The 18,005-nt window shown below is 49.6% G+C and overlaps 1 pseudogene; it reads right to left on the bottom strand.

Annotated features, from left to right (window-relative positions):
- Positions 1-2,391: 2,391 nt before the first annotated feature.
- Positions 2,392-16,432, bottom strand: LOC140389172 (zinc-binding protein A33-like; annotated as a pseudogene).
- Positions 16,433-18,005: the final 1,573 nt, after the last annotated feature.

Here is an 18,005-nt window from a genome sequence, read left to right as displayed (position 1 = left end):
GCTGCGGGTTTTAAATTTGTTATCTGGCTACTTGATGTCGGTGTCCTCAGGATTCTTGCTCCAATGTTCTGCTCATTTATCAGTGGAGTGTGTATAGGTTCAATGCAATTAATGTTCCCCTCAAGGTTTGAAGAGTCATTACTGACTAACTGCTGGTCTCCGAAGTTGGGACTTTGCGGCGTTGTGTTGAAGGGAGACATTTGTCCCTGCTGTAGATATGATTCAGGTTGTGTTATTTCCATTACCTGAGGATCAATGTCTTGTCCATTTTTTCGATCCGTACTAAAACACTGGCAATTCTCAGTCTGCACCTTGCAAGTTAAACATTCAATTAATTTCTTTAGCAAATCCTCAGCATCCTTCTGTGACCGTGCAGCATTATTAATCTCTGTTCGGCTATAATGATCCTGAAGGTCAGCGCATAAACCTTTTTTCTTCGGGCTTGGAAGAGGCGACTCCTTTGGCTTGTCTTCAGTTGGGCTGGAACAGTCTTCAGCACTGTGCCCTTCATTGTAGCATGAGAGACCGTCATGGTCATGCTGCTGTGTAGTGGAGCATGGTAGGCTGTTATAGCCTTCTTGCTGTTCACGTGAGCATGGCAGACTTGCATCGTCTGCCGCTGGTTGGTCAGGAGAGGTTGCTAGACCCTCATGGTCTTGTTCGTGCAAGGACTGCGCTCTGGAGTCTTGCGTTTCTGCAATTGTGGAGTCTGTCCACGAGCTTGCTGTGGAGGCTTGTGACTCTGGAGTCACTTCTGGTTCATGCGAGGACTGCGCTCTGGAGTCTTGCATGTCTTCTTTCATAGAGTCGGGAACGTTGAGCGGGACGTGGACCACGCTCTGTGTGGCAGCAGGGCGCTCTCCGTGTGCTTGCACCACTCCCTGTCTGTTAATGTCAGGCTGCAGCATCATCCGGCACTGATAAGTTGGGACGTCATATCTGCTGGGTTGAAGATCCTCAAATCCGAAAAATGAATCCGCATCTGCGTCGGATTCAATGTGGGGGCCGCCAATGTGCAACACGAAAGGTTCGTCCGAGTCATAGTCGTATAGGACCACGGAGCTATCATTGGGCTCGCGAGGTCCGGAAACACTGTAAAGATCATCATCGAAGTATTCGAGGTCGGAATCATCGGCTTGTGCGTAGGTAACTGCTTGTCGGAGGGTTCTTCGGAGGTCAAATTCATCTCCTGGGTCAATTTGCGGCAATGTGCTGTCATTCCAGGTGAGGGAAGGTTGTTTTACAGCTTTAACAGATTTTTGTTTTTTTGATTTGGGACGTTTCCCTTTTAAATTGGATTTGGGATGTTTCCCCTTTAAATTGGTGCGGTCTGGGGCCTCTGACATCCTGACGCTCGGTATGTAGCACGTAGGAAGCGACTGCGCATGCTCAGATCGCGGTTCCTTTACCGATGGCCGTTTTCTTGACTGCGCATGCGCAGCATCTCGCGCATGCGGAAACGAAACTTCCGGTTCTGCGCACTGCTCGCGCAACTGTGCTAGCGTGATACCTTTAGCAAGATGGCCGCCGACCTCGACCCAGCCCTCTCTCAGGCCCGGGATTTCGGCCTCTGGGAATTCGGGCTCCGGGATCCCGGCCACGAGGTGAGTACTGCCGCTTTTCTTACCTTTGCCTGCCGATTGGATTGCGTTTTCTTCACTGTACTTCGAGAATTTGTCCAGGACTACCTGGTAATCGTACCTTTGCTGCCTCCTGAAGAACCTGAACCTTGTGAATATTTCTCTTGCCCTTGCACCGGCGATGGTGAGGAGAAATTCAATTTTTTCGCTATCATCCAGGTCTTGGAGTTCAGCTGCCACCAGGAACAATTCGAACACTTGCCGGAATCGCCGCCAGTTTTCGCGGAGATCGCCGTGGCACTGGAGCGGCTGTGGAACCGGGAGCTCTATCATTTTGCCTGGGCACTGCTGGTTGTCTCTGTGCACTGAGGTACGCCGGCAGGTATCGATCCACTCCTGTGCCATGTGGTGTTGGGTTCTCTGGTGCACAGATGAGCCAACACAGTTGTATGTGGTACAACTCTATTTTATTTTAACTCTTATCTACAGTTCGTTCTGGATACTCTGCACGTGCTGTCTCCCTGAGTGTGTTGTGTAGCAGGTCTGTCCTGGTCCTCCTCTCCAGCTAATACTGACCACCAGGTGTCGTGTTTGTGCTTTTATATCTTTCTGTGATTGGTTGTGGTGTTGTGTGATTTGTCTGTTGGTGTGTCTATCATGATGTGTGTGTTTGAATATCATGACATTTGTGTTGTTTTTATTTACAGTCTGATTGGGATTTTACAATTTGCAAATTAACCAACACATTTAGTGACAAACTGTTGTCTATGTAAGTTTCTGACCCCCAACCCCTGACCTCTGCCCCTGACCCTCAAGTCATTGTGATGTCAGGGATGATGTCACCACCCCAAGGCCCCGCCCCTTTCCCGATCCAGATCAGAACCGGAGCAGATTCTCAGAAACTGGTTTACATCCCAAGTCCAGAAGAAAGGATAAAGTTTCTCAGTGAATTTATTCCCAGTGAAGGTGTGGAGATGGGACTTGGTGTCCACGTTGTAAAATGAAACTGTCCCAGACTCATAACTGAGATAAACTCCCACCTTCCCGGGGATCTGACCGACACGGAGACAGGATTGAGGAGAGGAATTTATATAAAACTGATCAACAACCCGCCCAATGGTCCAGAATCCAGTCTCTGGGCTCAGTCTGACCCAGTCCTTCCTCTCCACAGACTCTGCGGCTACTCCCAGACTCCAGCCCCGATTCCCCGTCACCTCCACTTCCCAGTAATGTCTCCCCGATGTGAATCCCTCTGAGCCCAGCGCACATTCCCAGTCTGTAAACCTCTTCCTGGTGTCAGGGAGACTCCTCTGGGTCCGGGCCCGTCTCAGACTCTTCAGATCCTCAGACACCTCGAGCCAGGGATTCGCTGTTTCCACATCCAGAGTCACAGAGACTGGGAGAAAAAACAGAAAATTAGAGACTCACTGGGGATCAGGGGAGCGACTCACTGGGGATCGTGGAGAGACTCACTGGGGATCGGGGAGAGACTCACTGGGGATCGGGGGGAGACTCACGGGTTCGGGGAGAGACTCACTGGGGATCGGGGGAGACTCACTGGGAATCGGGGAGAGACTCACTGGGAATCGGGGAGAGACTCACTGGGGATCGTCGGGAGATTCACGGGATCGGGGAGAGACTCACTGGGGATCGGGGAGAGACTCACTGAGGATCGGGGGAGAGACTCGCTGGGGATCGGGGGTAGACTCACGGGATCGGGGAGAGACTCACTGGGGATCGGGGAGACTCACTGGGGATCGGGGAGAGACTCACTGGGGATCGGGGGGAGACTCACTGGGGATCGGGGGGAGAGACTCACTGGGGATCGGAGGGAGACTCACGGGATCGGGGAGAGACTCACGGGATCGGGGAGAGACTCACTGGGGATCGGGGGAGACTCACTGGGGATCGGGGAGAGACTCACTGGGGATCGGGGGGAGACTCACTGGGGATTGGGGGAGAGACTCACTGGGGATCGGGGGGAGACTCACTGGGAATCAGGGAGAGACTCACTGAGGATCGGGGGAGAGACTCGCTGGGGATCGGGGGGAGACTCACGGGATCGGGGAGAGACTCACTGGGGATCGGGGGAGACTCACTGGGGATCGGGGAGAGACTCACTGGGGATCGGGGGGAGACTCACTGGGGATCGGGGGAGAGACTCACTGGGGATCGGGGGAGACTCACGGGATCGGGAAGAGAGACTCACTGGGGATCTGGGGGGGAGACACACTGGGGATCGGGGAGAGGCTCACGGGATCGGGGAGAGACTCACTGGGGATCGGGAAGACACTCACTGGGGATCGGGGGAGTCTCACTGGGGATCGGGGGAGACTCACTGGGGATCGGGGGGAGACTCACTGGGGATCAGAGGGAGACTCACTGGGGATCGGGGTGAGAGACTCACTGGGGATCGGAGAGAGACTCTCTGGGGATCGGGGGAGACTCACTGGGGATCGGGGGCAGAGACTCTCTGGGGATCGGGGGGAGACTCACTGGGGATCGGGGGAGAGACTCACTGGGGATCGGGGGATCACTGGGGAATGGGTGGAGACTCACTGGGGATCGGGGAGAGACTCACTGGGGATCGGGGAGAGAGACTCACTGGGGATCGGGGGGAGACTCACTGGGGATCGGGGGGAGAGATTCACTGGGGTTCGGGGGAGACTCACTGGGGATCGGGGGGAGAGACTCTCTGGGGATTGGGGGAGACTCACTGGGGATCGGGGGGAGAGACTCTCTGGGGATTGGGGGGAGAGACTCACTGGGGATCGGTGTGAGACTCACTGGGGATCGGGGAGAGACTCACTGGGGATCGATGGAGAGACTCACTGGGGATCGGGGGGGAGAGACTCACTAGGGATCGGGGGGGAGACTCACTGGGGATCGGGGAGAGACTCACTGGGGATCGGGGGAGGGACAACTGGGGATTGGGGAGAGACTCACTGCGGATCGGGGGGAGACTCACTGGGGATCGATGGGGAGACTCACTGGAGATCGGGGGATACTCACTGGGGATCGGGGGATACTCACTGGGGATCGGGGGGAGAGACTCACTGGGGATCGGGAAAAGAGACTTACTGGGGATTGGGGAGAGACTCACTGGGGATCGGGGGGAGAGACTCACTGGGGATCGGGGGGAGACTCACAGCGGCTCGGGGAGAGACTCACTGGGGATCGGGGGGAGCGACTCACTGGGGATCGGGGGAGAGATTCACTGGGGATCGGTGGAGAGACTCACTGGGGATCGGGGGTAGAGACTCACTGGGGATCGGGGGAGAGATTCACTGGGGATGGTGGAGAGACTTACTGGGGATCGGGGGTAGAGACTCACTGGGGATCGGGGGGGAGACTCACTGAGGATCGGGGAGAGACTGTGTGTGTGTGTGTAACTGTGTGTGTAACTGTGTGTGTGTGTGTGTGTGTAAAACTGTGTGTGTAACTGTGTGTAACTGTGTGTGTCACTGTGTGTGCGTGTGTAACTGTGTGTGTGTAACTTTGTGTGTGTAACTCTGTGTGTGTAACTGTTTGTGTGTAACTGCGTGTAACTGTGTGTGTGTAACTGTGTGGGTGTGAAACTGTGTGTGCGTGTGTGTAACTGTGTGTGTGTAACTGTGGGTGTGGGTGTGTGAAAGTGTGTGTGTGTGTATAACTGTGTGTGTATGTGCGCGTGTAACTGTGTGTGGGTGTAACTGTGTGTGTGTGTGTAACTGTGTATGTGTGTAACTGTGCGTGTGTGTAACTGTGTGTATGCGTGTGTGTAACTGTGTGTGCATGTGTGTGTGTGGGTGTGTAACTGTGTGTGTGTGTGTAACTGTGTGTGCGTGTGTAACTGTGTGTGTATGTGTATGTGTGTAACTGTGTGTGTGTGTAACTGTGTGTGTGTGTAACTGTGTGTTCAACTGTGTGTGCATGTGTGTGTGTGTGGGTAACTGTGTGTGTGTGTAACTGTGTGTGTGTAACTCTGTGTGTAACTCTGTGTGTGTAACTGTTTGTGTGTAACTGCGTGTAACTGTGTGTGTGTGTAACTGTGTGGGTGTGAAACTGTGTGTGTAACTGTGTGTGTGTAACTGTGTGTGTGTGTGTAACTGTGTGTGTCGGTGTATGTGTGTGTGTGTAACTGTGTGTGTGGGTGTGTGTGTAAATGTGTGTGTGTAACTGTGTGTGTGTGTGTAACTGTGTGTAACTGTGTGTGTGTGTGTGTGTAACTGTGTGTGTGGGTGTGTGTGTAAATGTGTGTGTGTAACTGTGTGTGTAACTGTGTGTGTGTAACTGTGTGTGTGTAAATGTGTGTGTGTAACTGTGTGTGTAACTGTGTGTGTGTGTAACTGTGTGTGTGTGTAACTGTGTGTGTGTGTGTGTGTAACTGTTTGTGTGTAACTGCGTGTAACTGTGTGTGTGTAACTGTGTGGGTGTGAAACTGTGTGTGCGTGTGTATAACTGTGTGTGTGTAACTGTGGGTGTGGGTGTGTGAAAGTGTGTGTGTGTGTATAACTGTGTGTGTGTGTATGTGCGCGTGTAACTGTGTGTGGGTGTAACTGTGTGTGTGTGTGTAACTGTGTATGTGTGTAACTGTGCGTGTGTGTAACTGTGTGTATGCGTGTGTGTAACTGTGTGTGCATGTGTGTGTGTGGGTGTGTAACTGTGTGTGTGTGTGTAACTGTGTGTGCGTGTGTAACTGTGTGTGTATGTGTATGTGTGTAACTGTGTGCGTGTGTAACTGTGTGTGTGTAACTGTGTGTTCAACTGTGTGTGCATGTGTGTGTGTGTGGGTAACTGTGTGTGTGTAACTGTGTGTGTGTAACTCTGTGTGTAACTCTGTGTGTGTAACTGTTTGTGTGTAACTGCGTGTAACTGTGTGTGTGTGTAACTGTGTGGGTGTGAAACTGTGTGTGTAACTGTGTGTGTGTAACTGTGTGTGTGTGTGTGTGTAACTGTGTGTGTGTGTAACTGTGTGTGTGTGTGTAACTGTGTGTGTCGGTGTATGTGTGTGTGTGTAACTGTGTGTGTAAATGTGTGTGTGTAACTGTGTGTGTGTAACTGTGTGTAACTGTGTGTGTAACTGTGTGTGTGTATGTGTGTAACTGTGTGTGTGGGTGTGTGTGTAAATGTGTGTGTGTAACTGTGTGTGTAACTGTGTGTGTGTGTAACTGTGTGTGTGTGTAAATGTGTGTGTGTAACTGTGTGTGTAACTGTGTGTGTGTGTGTAACTGTGTGTGTGTGTAACTGTGTGTGTGTGTGTGTGTGTGTTTGTGGGGGGGGTGGGTGACATCATCAAAATAAACTAATCTCTTCTCAAATTTAGATGAAGATCTCAACATCGAGATATTTCCGTTCTGCTCCGTGGAAACAAATATGGCGGATTCTCCGCTTCACGGCACCGGAAGTGCGATCGGGCGGAGAATCGGGCGTAATGCACAAATCGAGGTTTGTGCCCGGCACTGATTCCGCGCCAGGCTCCAGTCCCTCCCTGGCAGTGAAATCAAAGTTTGTGCCCTGCAGCGGGCCCATGTAACACCCTCATTTACATAGATTTAAATCTAATCAGCGGATTGGACACAGTATGCTCCGCCCTTCCACGATGCTCCGCCCCTCTCAGGCAGACGTCACGCGGGTGTGAATTAGTGCAAGTATTTCCAAACGGGGACTGGGCTCCATGGCTGCTGAGGGGCAGAGAGAGGGGAAAAACCCTCAAAAAGCCTCAATAATTGTGGGACTTGCTGGGGGGGCTGCCTGGGCCGGGGGAGTAACGGGGAGCGACTTGGTGACAGGTCTGTGCACTCGGGGTGTCCCCCTCGGGATCGGGGTGGCCTGGCTCAGACCCCCATTGCTGCAGTCTGGGTTTTAAACACACCCCTTTGGTGCTACTCACAGGCCCCTGGCTGCTCACTCTGCTGACTGCTCACTGTGTCCTGGAAATGTTCACAGAGCCTCTGGTCGTTTGGGAACCACCCAGGCCGCCCCTCTGGAAAGCCTCAGACCCCGGCTGAACCATCACCAGGATGGGCGTGGCCAAGCTCAATCAGTGACACACCAGGTGCTGCCACTCCTCAGTTCACTCATCAGAAGCTCAGCCCCACTGCAGGGGAAGCAGGGGAATAGCAGAGCTCACCCCAAACAAAGCACACAGGCACCCAGGTGGCCCTGTGTGGGGAATGTATAGTGCTAATAATTCACCAGTGCATTTGTATCATGTTCTGCTGTTGTGTTATGTTGTTAACCCTGTGGGCTCCACCAGAAATTGGCTAGCTGTAACAAGACAGAGGGTGGTGGTTGATGGGAAATGTTCAGCCTGGAGTTCGGTTCCAAGTGGTGTTCCACAAGGATCTGTTTTGTGGCCACTGCTGTTTGTCATTTTTATAAAAGATCTGGAGGAGGGCGTGGAAGGATGGGTCAGTAAATTTGCAGATGACTCTAAAGTTGGTGGAGTTGTGCACAGTGGGGAAGGATGTTGCAGGTTACAGAGGGACATAGATAAGCTGCAGAGCTGGGCTGAGAGGTGGCAAATGGAGTTGAATGCAGAAAAGTGTGAGGTGATTCATTTGGAACGTGTAACAGGAATACAGAGTACTGTGCTAATGGTAAGATTCTTGGCAGTGTAGATGAGCAGAGAGATCTTGGTGTCCATGTACATAGATCCCTGAAAGTTGCCACCCAGGTTGATAGGGTTGTTAAGAAGGCGTACGGTGTGTTAGCTTTTATTGGTAGAGGGATTGAGTTTCTGAGCCATGAGGTCATGTTGCAGCTGTACAAAACCCTGGTGCGGTCGCATTTGGAGTATTGTGTGCAGTTCTGGTCACCGGATTATAGGAAGGATGTGGAAGCATTGGAAAGGGTGCAGAGGAGATTTACCAGGATGTTGCCTGGTATGGAGGGAAGGTCTTATGAGGAAAGGCTGAGGGACTTGAGGCTGTTTTCGTTAGAGAGAAGCAGGTTAAGAGGTGACTTAATGGAGGCATAAAAGATGATCAGAGGATTAGATAGGGTGGACAGTGAGAACCTTATTCCTCGGATGGTGATGTCTAGCACGAGGGGACATATCTTTAAACTGAGGGGAAATAGATATAGGACAGATGTCAGAGTTAGGTTCTTTACTCAGAGAGTAGTAAGGGCGTGGAATGCCCTGCCTGCAACAGTAATGGACTCGCCAACATAGAACATAGAACATAGAAAATACAGCACAGAACAGGCCCTTCGGCCCACGATGTTGTGCCGAACCTTTGTCCTAGATTAATCATAGATTATCATTGAATTTACAGTGCAGAAGGAGGCCATTCGGCCCTTTCAGTCTGCACCGGCTCTTGGAAAGAGCACCATACCCAAACTCAACACCTCCACCCAACACCAAGGGCAATTTGGACATTAAGGGCAATTTATCATTGGCCAATTCACCTACCCCGCACATCTTTGGACTGTGGGAGGAAACCGGAGCACCCGGAGGAAACCCACGCAGACACGGGGAGGACGTGCAGACTCCGCACAGACAATGACCCAAGCCGGAATCGAACCTGGGACCATGGAGCTGTGAAGCAATTGTGCTATCCACAATGCTACCGTGCTGCCCTTAAGAACAAATAAATCTACATTATATCATTTTACCGTCATCCATGTACCTATCCAATAGCTGCTTGAAGGTCCCTAATGTTTCCGACTCAACTACTTCCACAGGCAGTGCATTCCATGCCCCCACTACTCTCTGGGTAAAGAACCTACCTCTGATATCCCTCCTATATCTTCCACCTTTCACCTTAAATTTATGTCCCCTTGTAATGGTGTGTTCCACCCGGGGAAAAAGTCTCTGACTGTCTACTCTATCTATTCCCCTGATCATCTTATAAACCTCTATCAAGTCGCCCCTCATCCTTCTCCGCTCTAATGAGAAAAGGCCTAGCACCCTCAACCTTTCCTCGTAAGACCTACTCTCCATTCCAGGCAACATCCTGGTAAATCTTCTTTGCACCTTTTCCAGAGCTTCCACATCCTTCCTAAAATGAGGCGACCAGAACTGTACACAGTACTCCAAATGTGGCCTTACCAAAGTTTTGTACAGCTGCATCATCACCTCACGGCTCTTAAATTCAATCCCTCTGTTAATGAACGCGAGCACACCATAGGCCTTCTTCACAGCTCTATCCACTTGAGTGGCAACTTTCAAAGATGTATGAACATAGACCCCAAGATCTCTCTGCTCCTCCACATTGCCAAGAACTCTACCGTTAACCCTATATTCCGCATTCATATTTGTCCTTCCAAAATGGACAACCTCACACTTTTCAGGGTTAAACTCCATCTGCCACTTCTCAGCCCAGCTCTGCATCCTATCTATGTCTCTTTGCAGCCGACAACAGCCCTCCTTACTATCCACAACTCCACCAATCTTTGTATCGTCTGCAAATTTACTGACCCACCCTTCAACTCCCTCATCCAAGTCATTAATGAAAATCACAAACAGCAGAGGACCCAGAACTGATCCCTGCGGTACGCCACTGGTAACTGGGATCCAGGCTGAATATTTGCCATCCACCACCACTCTCTGACTTCTATCGGTTAGCCAGTTCGTTATCCAACTGGCCAAATTTCCCACTATCCCATGCCTCCTTACTTTCTGCATAAGCCTACCATGGGGAACTTTATCAAATGCCTTACTAAAATCCATGTACACTACATCCACTGCTTTACCTTCATCCACATGCTTGGTCACCTCCTCAAAGAATTCAATAAGATTTGTAAGGCAAGACCTACCCCTCACAAATCCGTGCTGACTATCCCCAATCAAGCAGTGTCTTTCCAGATGCTCAGAAATCCTATCCTTCAGTACCCTTTCCATTACTTTGCCTACCACCGAAGTAAGACTAACTGGCCTGTAATTCCCAGGGTTATCCCTAGTTCCTTTTTTGAACAGGGGCACGACATTCGCCACTCTCCAATCCCCTGGTACCACCCCTGTTGACAGTGAGGACGAAAAGATCATTGCCAACGGCTCTGCAATTTCATCTCTTGCTTCCCATAGAATCCTTGGATATATCCCGTCAGGCCCGGGGGACTTGTCTATCCTCAAGTTTTTCAAAATGCCCAACACATCTTCCTTCCTGACAAGTATTTCCTCGAGCTTACCAATCTGTTTCACACTGTCCTCTCCAACAATATCGCCCCTCTCATTTGTAAATACAGAAGAAAAATACTCATTCAAGACCTCTCCTATCTCTTCAGACTCAATACACAATCTCCGGTTACTGTCCTTGATCGGACCTACCCTCGCTCTAGTCATTCTCATATTTCTCACATATGTGTAAAAGGCCTTGGGGTTTTCCTTGATCCTACCCGCCAAAGATTGTTCATGCCCTCTCTTAGCTCTCCTAATCCCTTTCTTCAGTTCCCTCCTGGCTATCTTGTATCCCTCCAATGCCCTGTCTGAACCTTGTTTCCTCAGCCTGACATAAGTCACCTTTTTCCTCTTAACAAGACATTCAACCTCTCTTGTCAACCATGGTTCCCTCACTCGACCATCTCTTCCCTGCCTGACAGGGACATACATATCAAGGACACTAAGGGCATTTAAATGGTCATTGGATAAACATATGGACGATAATGGAATAGTGCTTTGGATTGGTTTCACAGATTGACGCAACATCGAGGGCCGAAGGGCCTGTACTGCGCTGTTATGTTCTATGTTCTGTGGGCCATTGTGTGGCTTCACCCACAGGGGGATATGTTGGGGCATGTACGGGCTCCGCCCATGGCTCCTCCCCTTGAAAGGAAGTATAAAGAGCAGCTAACCTGCAGGCGGTTCCCATTATTGTACCAGTCGCAGGCAGGCACTGTTCTAAGCTGATTAAAACCACGGTTTACTTCTCCTCGTGTCTTTGAGTGAATTGATGGTTGCATCACACTGCTAGCTGACAAGGGCACTGCCAGGCTGTCACTGCCAATGTGCCAAGCTGCCATTTTCTGTGTGCTGGTGATCAGGCTGGGGGTGTCCAGCGTGTGTGTTGCGGGGGGAGCTGGGGACCCTCCCAAAGTGAGTTGGTGCTTTGGAGGGGGAGCGTCGGGGTGGCGTCGGTGGCCTGGGAGATCGGGATATCATTTTAAAATGGCGTCCCGATCTCTCGCTGCACTGAGGAGTTCGGGCGAGCGGAGCTCCTCACTGCACAAAACGGGGCGATGAGCGGCCTCGGCCCCGCGTTCCCCACAGGCACCGAACCCAACGTGGGGGGCGTTTTATCGCCATGTGTTTCTCGGCACTGCGAGCGCCGGGAAACACGGTCACGGTTAAATACGGTCACTCTGGGATTTTCGGGGAGGAAAGGTTCAGCTGGGAATGGCGGAGTTTCCACTTGCTGAAGTTTGTAAAGTATGGATGGGTTCTGGAGACAGAGCTTCATCTGAGAGTTCCTGTATTGGTGATGTTTAGGGAGCTGACAGTTTCAGCTGACCGAGCTGAGAATGATGTTTAGAATGTGGATTAGGTGCATGAATCAGACTTTAATTCCAATCAGGACCATTTTTATCCTCATTCCTTTATAACAAAGCTCTTAAACATACTCCCTGCCGACGGATTCTCCGTTGCGCCGGCAGCGCTCCCACGCCCACGGGTTTCCCGGCGGTGTGGGGTGGCCACAATGGGCAATCCCATTGGCAGGTGGCGGAGACGGAGAATCCCGCTGCCGGTGAGGGCCGCTGCCCAGGAAAAGGGGGCTGGTGGACCGGAGAATCCCGCCCGGTGTCTTTGATATTTATATGGATAATGATTGAAATATAAGATATAAATCAGGACAGAGGAACTTATCTGACTTTTACCAGGGTTAATGACATCCAGCATTTCTCTCCACACTGGGAACGGGAAAGGGCTGTTGAATTTTCCGATGGACAGGACACCATCTGCTAGTGACAGAATTTTATCCTCATTGCTAATCCTGTAAATATTAAAGAGTTGATTATAAATTGACGATAAACACTTTGCTGAGTAATTTTACCAACTTGCCCTGAGATTCAGTAAAGTTCATGTCCTACCTCCTCTTCCGAGATGCTACCTCCTGAAATAAACAAAACACAAATCTGAGTTGACAGAGACGGACTGTCTATATCCAGAAAGCAGAAATGACCCTCACATTGTTACAAGCTGCTGAGAATTGTCAATTCCCATTGCTGCAGACATGGAATAGAAAGAGGATGTTCCACAAAGGATATTGAAGCACAGGAGAAAGTATCAAAAAGATTGACAGCAACTGAGAGGCTTCAACTAACAGCAAAGATTGATCAACTTTACTGTAGAAAAGAGAAGACCTGATAGAGATCTTTCAAATGATGAAAGGGGTCGGGTTTGATAGATTCAGTGAAGATGTTTACACTGTAGAGAATCCAGAAATAGGGATAGAAACATAATATATGTCATGATATAGTAGCATGGTAGCTCAAGTGGCTAGCACTGTGGCGTCACAGCGCCAGGGTCCCAGGTTCGATTCCCCACTGGGTCACTAACTGTGCGGAGTCTGCACGTTCTCCCCGTGTCTGCGTGGGTTTCCTCCGGGTGCTCCGGTTTCCTCCCACAGTCCAAAGACGTGCAGGTTAGGTGGATTGGCCATGCTAAATTGCCCTTAGTGTCCAAAAAGATTTGGAGGGTTATTGGGTTATGGGATTACAGTGGAAGTGAGGGTTTAAGTGGGTCGGTGCAGACTCGATGGGCTGAATGGCCTCCTTCTGCACAGTATGTTCTATGATATGCAAACATGCAGGTAATGAACACACAGAATTTGGACACGACCAATGAGCAGTCAGGACACTGAGGGGTGGTATCTCACTATAAAAGGGATGAGGCACTCACACCCCGCCTCTTTCCACAGACCAACATCTACAGAGTGAGACAGGGTGTATCCTCAGCATCACACCCCAGCACGTGGCTTAGAGCAAGGCTGGTTCAGTTAGACTGAGTTACTACATTTAGATCAGCAGAGAGTCGAACTCATTGAGAACTGTGCTAATAGTTCAATAAAACAGATTCAACTCACTTCAAAGTTTGGAGCAACTTTTACTCAAAACTGCATCAAGTGGCAGCTTGTGTTCTTCCAAATTACATAACACAACCATAAAGTTACAAATAAATCCAATCGGGAGTTCAGGAGAAACTTCTTTGCCGAGAGAGTGATGGGAATGTGGAACTCACTGTCACACGGGGTGGAATTTACTCCAGTCTGTCACAGCAGCGAGCATGGTGTCCGGACATAGGGAATCACACGAGAGGACACGGCTCAGTCTGTCGATGGCAGGAAAACCTCCCGGGATTAAGTCAGAGTCGGGAAGGGGTCAATGCACCAGACTAGCGACAGGAAGTTAATTAGTCTCATTAATGAGTTTGTGAAGCCAGTTTAAACCTGATTCCAACATCATTAACTGCTGCTTTTCCAATTCAGTTTAAACCCCATGGGTTGGATTTTATGAGGGTCCCACTTCCCGCGATCGGGAACGCCGCGACCCTGGGATTGAAAATGACTGTGTAAAGAGATTGAAAGGTGCTGAGCACTGACCCTCCAGCAGGATGGCTTCAGGAAATGTGTTTGTGATATTCCGATAAGAATCATCATTAAAAGGACAAGATCCAAGGGTCTGGCACTGCAGCCAAGAAGGAGGGTCAAGAACGGTCAACCTGGCTCCCGGGCCTACAATTCACACCAGAAGGAGCAGCCGGGTGGGGAATTGTAATTTATCAGCCAAATCCGAGGGGGATTGGGGCTGAGGTTTTAAAATAACTTCAGTGTAACATCCAAATCCTGGGGGGATTTGGGTTTGAATTTAGGAACGTTTGGGCTGAAATGTGGGGTTTTGTCTGTGGATTTTCAGGAGAGGCTTTTTAATAAGTTGTGGTGATTTGTGTGTTTATGTGGAAGCTGAGGTTAAATTGTGGAGGGATTTAAATTGGAAAACCAATTAAATGCTGTGTGATGTGATTTACACTATTTACAGCTCTTTGTATTCGGGTGTTGGGAGTGTTTTCACTAAACAACAAGTTTGTGGTTGAGCCAATCCCCGTGTCTGTGTAATTTTGTCCTTTACAAAATCCTCAAGTCAAGAACCATCAGTCAGAGGAAACGGGAGCGTGAACCTCTTACAGTCCCTCAATCAGGTACACAGTGCAACTGAACAAGGGCATTCCCGCTACATCCTCAATCCCACCACCTCTCCCCCCATCCCCTTCCAAAATCCCACCAGTAACCCCAACAGGGTTTGGTTTTCAGGCTCCCCGTATTGTGAGACCCCTGCTCATTGCTGGGGGAATACCAGTGACAGCAGGATGAGAACATTCATGGCCCTGTTAAGGGGCTGAATTGGTTACAGGAAGGCTGTCCCACAAGACTTACCACCACGGACTTAATCTGTGTAGAGATGGAAAGACAACAGAAACTCCACAGTGTCATTCCCCATGTCCCCTTCCACTCACCCCACACCCTGACTAAATGTACCCTGGGGGGAACAGCATTAAATTCCACCCACCCAGGGAAATCCAGGGCTACATTTAAGGAGAAGCTGGATACAGATGATGGAGAAAGGAACAGAAGGATATATTGACAGGGAAATGAAGTAGGATGGGAGGAGGCTCGTGTGGATCATGTTGTGACTGTGAACTTTCACTGAACGAAACTGAAATATAATCCCTCACCTTCAGAAATCTCACTCCATCTTTTTGTTCCAACTGGTTTTCCAACTTTGAGAGTTTCTCCTGAATAGAATTTAAATTCTCTTGAATTTCACAAAGATTTTCCTCCATCGGTTTTAGAATTTTTTCCTCTTCTTCCCTGAGATCTCGGATGAAACGCTGCTCTTTCTCAGTGAGAATCTGGTGCAGTTTAGTGAACTCGGATGTGATGTGGCTCTGCAGACTGACCGACTGTTTCTACAAGAAGAAACATTAAAAATAATATGTTTCTGTCATAAAAACAACAAAATAAAGGATTAAATTTGGATGCTCAGCACAGGGAGACTTTACCCTAATTTGGGAAATCTTCTGTTTCTGCTGCTGCTCCATTTCTAGAACCGTCGATTTCTTCTCCGTGAGAGAATCGAAGGAAGATTTCACCCCATCCTGGGATTGGGAGAGAAAATCAGAAAATAAAAGTGTTAGATCCTGAAAATGTGATCAGATAATCAGGGGATCCAATCTGTTCCCTTTTACCTTGTAGATTTCAACAGCTTTCTGAATCGGGATGAAGCGGTGTTCTCTGTGTTCCTGCGAATCTACACAATTCACACAGATCAATTTCTTGTCAGTTTCACAAAACAGCTTCAGTTCTTCCTGATGTTCCTCACAGTGAAGTTTACTTTCCTTCTCTTTCCCATTCAGCTTTAATTTTCGAGCTTTCTCAGCCAGATTCGCTAAGACCCGATTGGCCCTGAGGATTCTTTCTGGAAACTCCTGTCTACATTCCGGGCAGGAGTTTCTCTCCTTTTCCCAACACTGGGTGATACAGGAGCGGCAGAAGTTGTGTCCACACTCCAGTGAAACCGGATCAGTGAAGAAATCAAGACAAATGGGACAAATTGTCTCCTCGGTCCAACTCTCCTCCTGTTGTCTGGAAGCCATGTTCACACTCAGCACTTCCTGATTCAAACCACTTTCAGTTTCAATGTTCCTGCTCCGCTACTGAACATATTCAGTTCAGTAATTCCCTCATGACGTTCACTGCAATACTCACGGAATTCACCTGAGGAAGGAGCAGTGCTCTGACAGCTAGCAATTCGAAACAAACCTGTTGGACTTTAACCTGGTGTCAGACTTCTTACTGTGCCCACCCCAGTCCAACGCCGGCATCTCCACATCAAGGAATTATTGTTATTTGCTGCTCTCGGTCCCGCCCACTTTGAGAGCTGGAGACAAAACCCGGAGCAGAATCAAGAATAAACAGGGTTAGAGTGAACGACAGGGAATAATTGAACCCAGGCGATGGGAGTGAAGGTCTGTTGGTGGTGGGGGTGGGTGGAGAGAGGATGGGAGGAGGTGGGGATTGTGTCCTGTGAGTGACTGGCAGCCTGCTGCTCTCCTTCATATACTTCTGTCTCAAAGCAGCCCCAGGCACGGATGGTCAAGTTGTGTTTTACTTTGTGGGAAACACAAACTGAAACATATTGTCCAGCTCCTCCTGACCTGTCCCTTTACGTAAACCCAGCCTGACTCCAACTCAAGTTGGATGTTTGGTATTTATTTGTTATGAATTTTGACTGAAAGTTATATCACTGTGAAAATGAAGATTTTTTGATAAAAATCAGCTTTGGAGAATTACAAGGTTGTCTGAATTTTTTGCAAGAATAATATTTGAATTAAAAGCGAGTCTGAAATGTCTCTGGTGCTGGCTGACTCCTCCCCCAGCCCTCAGGGCTTTGCATACTGATGATGGGGGTGTTGGTTGAGTTGATTTGTTGAACAAGCTGCACAGGGAGTATATTGAAGTGGGTGAGGTTTGTACAGAGCCGCTCTCTGCTCTGAGGCAGCTATTGCTGCACTGGTGTAATGTGTGTCACAGTGTAGCAGCTGAAAGGCTGCAGCTTTTAACTTTACACTTGTCCTTTTCCTCGATACTGAACAAGCTGGAGAGCCTCAGCAGCTCTTTCGACATCCAGACCATTGGTCTTGTCTGTCTCCTTCCGCACTGTCAGCCAATGAAGACTTTACTATTTGACCCATGGCTGGGGTTTCAAATCAGAGTTTTCCTTCTCCAGGGCAGGCTGCCAATCAAAGCTGCCAATCGGGAACGGTCTGGTTTTGAGGAGGCAGACACTCACTTTCACATCTCTGCCCAAACAGGGATCAGTGTGTGAAGCCGGGCAGAGGCAGTTTGATTCGGAGGGACTATTTCACACACTGACCAGATGGGACTTTTTGTGAATGACGAGAATCTCCGTTCTCTTCAGCATCCTGGTCATTCCTGACCCTTTTTCACAATCCATAAGGAATTAACTCCGTGCTGCTCTTTGACACATTGGGTGGGATTTTGCTCTCTGTGCACAGAGAGCTGGTTAGAGAGAGAAAGCCGGTGTGTAGCTCTCCAGCTGCACAGCTGAGTTTTCTCTCCAGATTCTCTGGCACTCTGAGCTCAGAAAATCTATGGCCGTGGTTTTCACCCTCACGCTGGCAGGGCGGGGCCTGATAGATCCGGCAACGCCGGCTCCACCGAGATCGGGGCGCCCTGATCTGTGTTAAAATAATACAGCCCCACCCCTCACGGATACGGAAAACCCCCTCCCCTACAAGCACAGGGGCAAACCCACCCCCCACAAGCACAGGTGCAACCCCCCCCCCCCCAAACCCCACACATAAACACAGAAACATATAAAAAAGGAGTAGGCCATTCGGCCCTTCGAGCCTGCTCCACCATTCAATATGATTGTGTCTGATCCTCTATCTCAATGCCACATTCCCGCTTTCTCCCCAAACCCCTT

This window comes from Scyliorhinus torazame, chromosome 14 (assembly GCF_047496885.1).
Source record: "Scyliorhinus torazame isolate Kashiwa2021f chromosome 14, sScyTor2.1, whole genome shotgun sequence".
Classification (NCBI taxonomy): Eukaryota; Metazoa; Chordata; class Chondrichthyes; order Carcharhiniformes; family Scyliorhinidae; genus Scyliorhinus; species Scyliorhinus torazame.
Note: the sequence above shows the minus strand (reverse complement) of the source record. Positions and strands in the feature narration are given on the sequence as shown.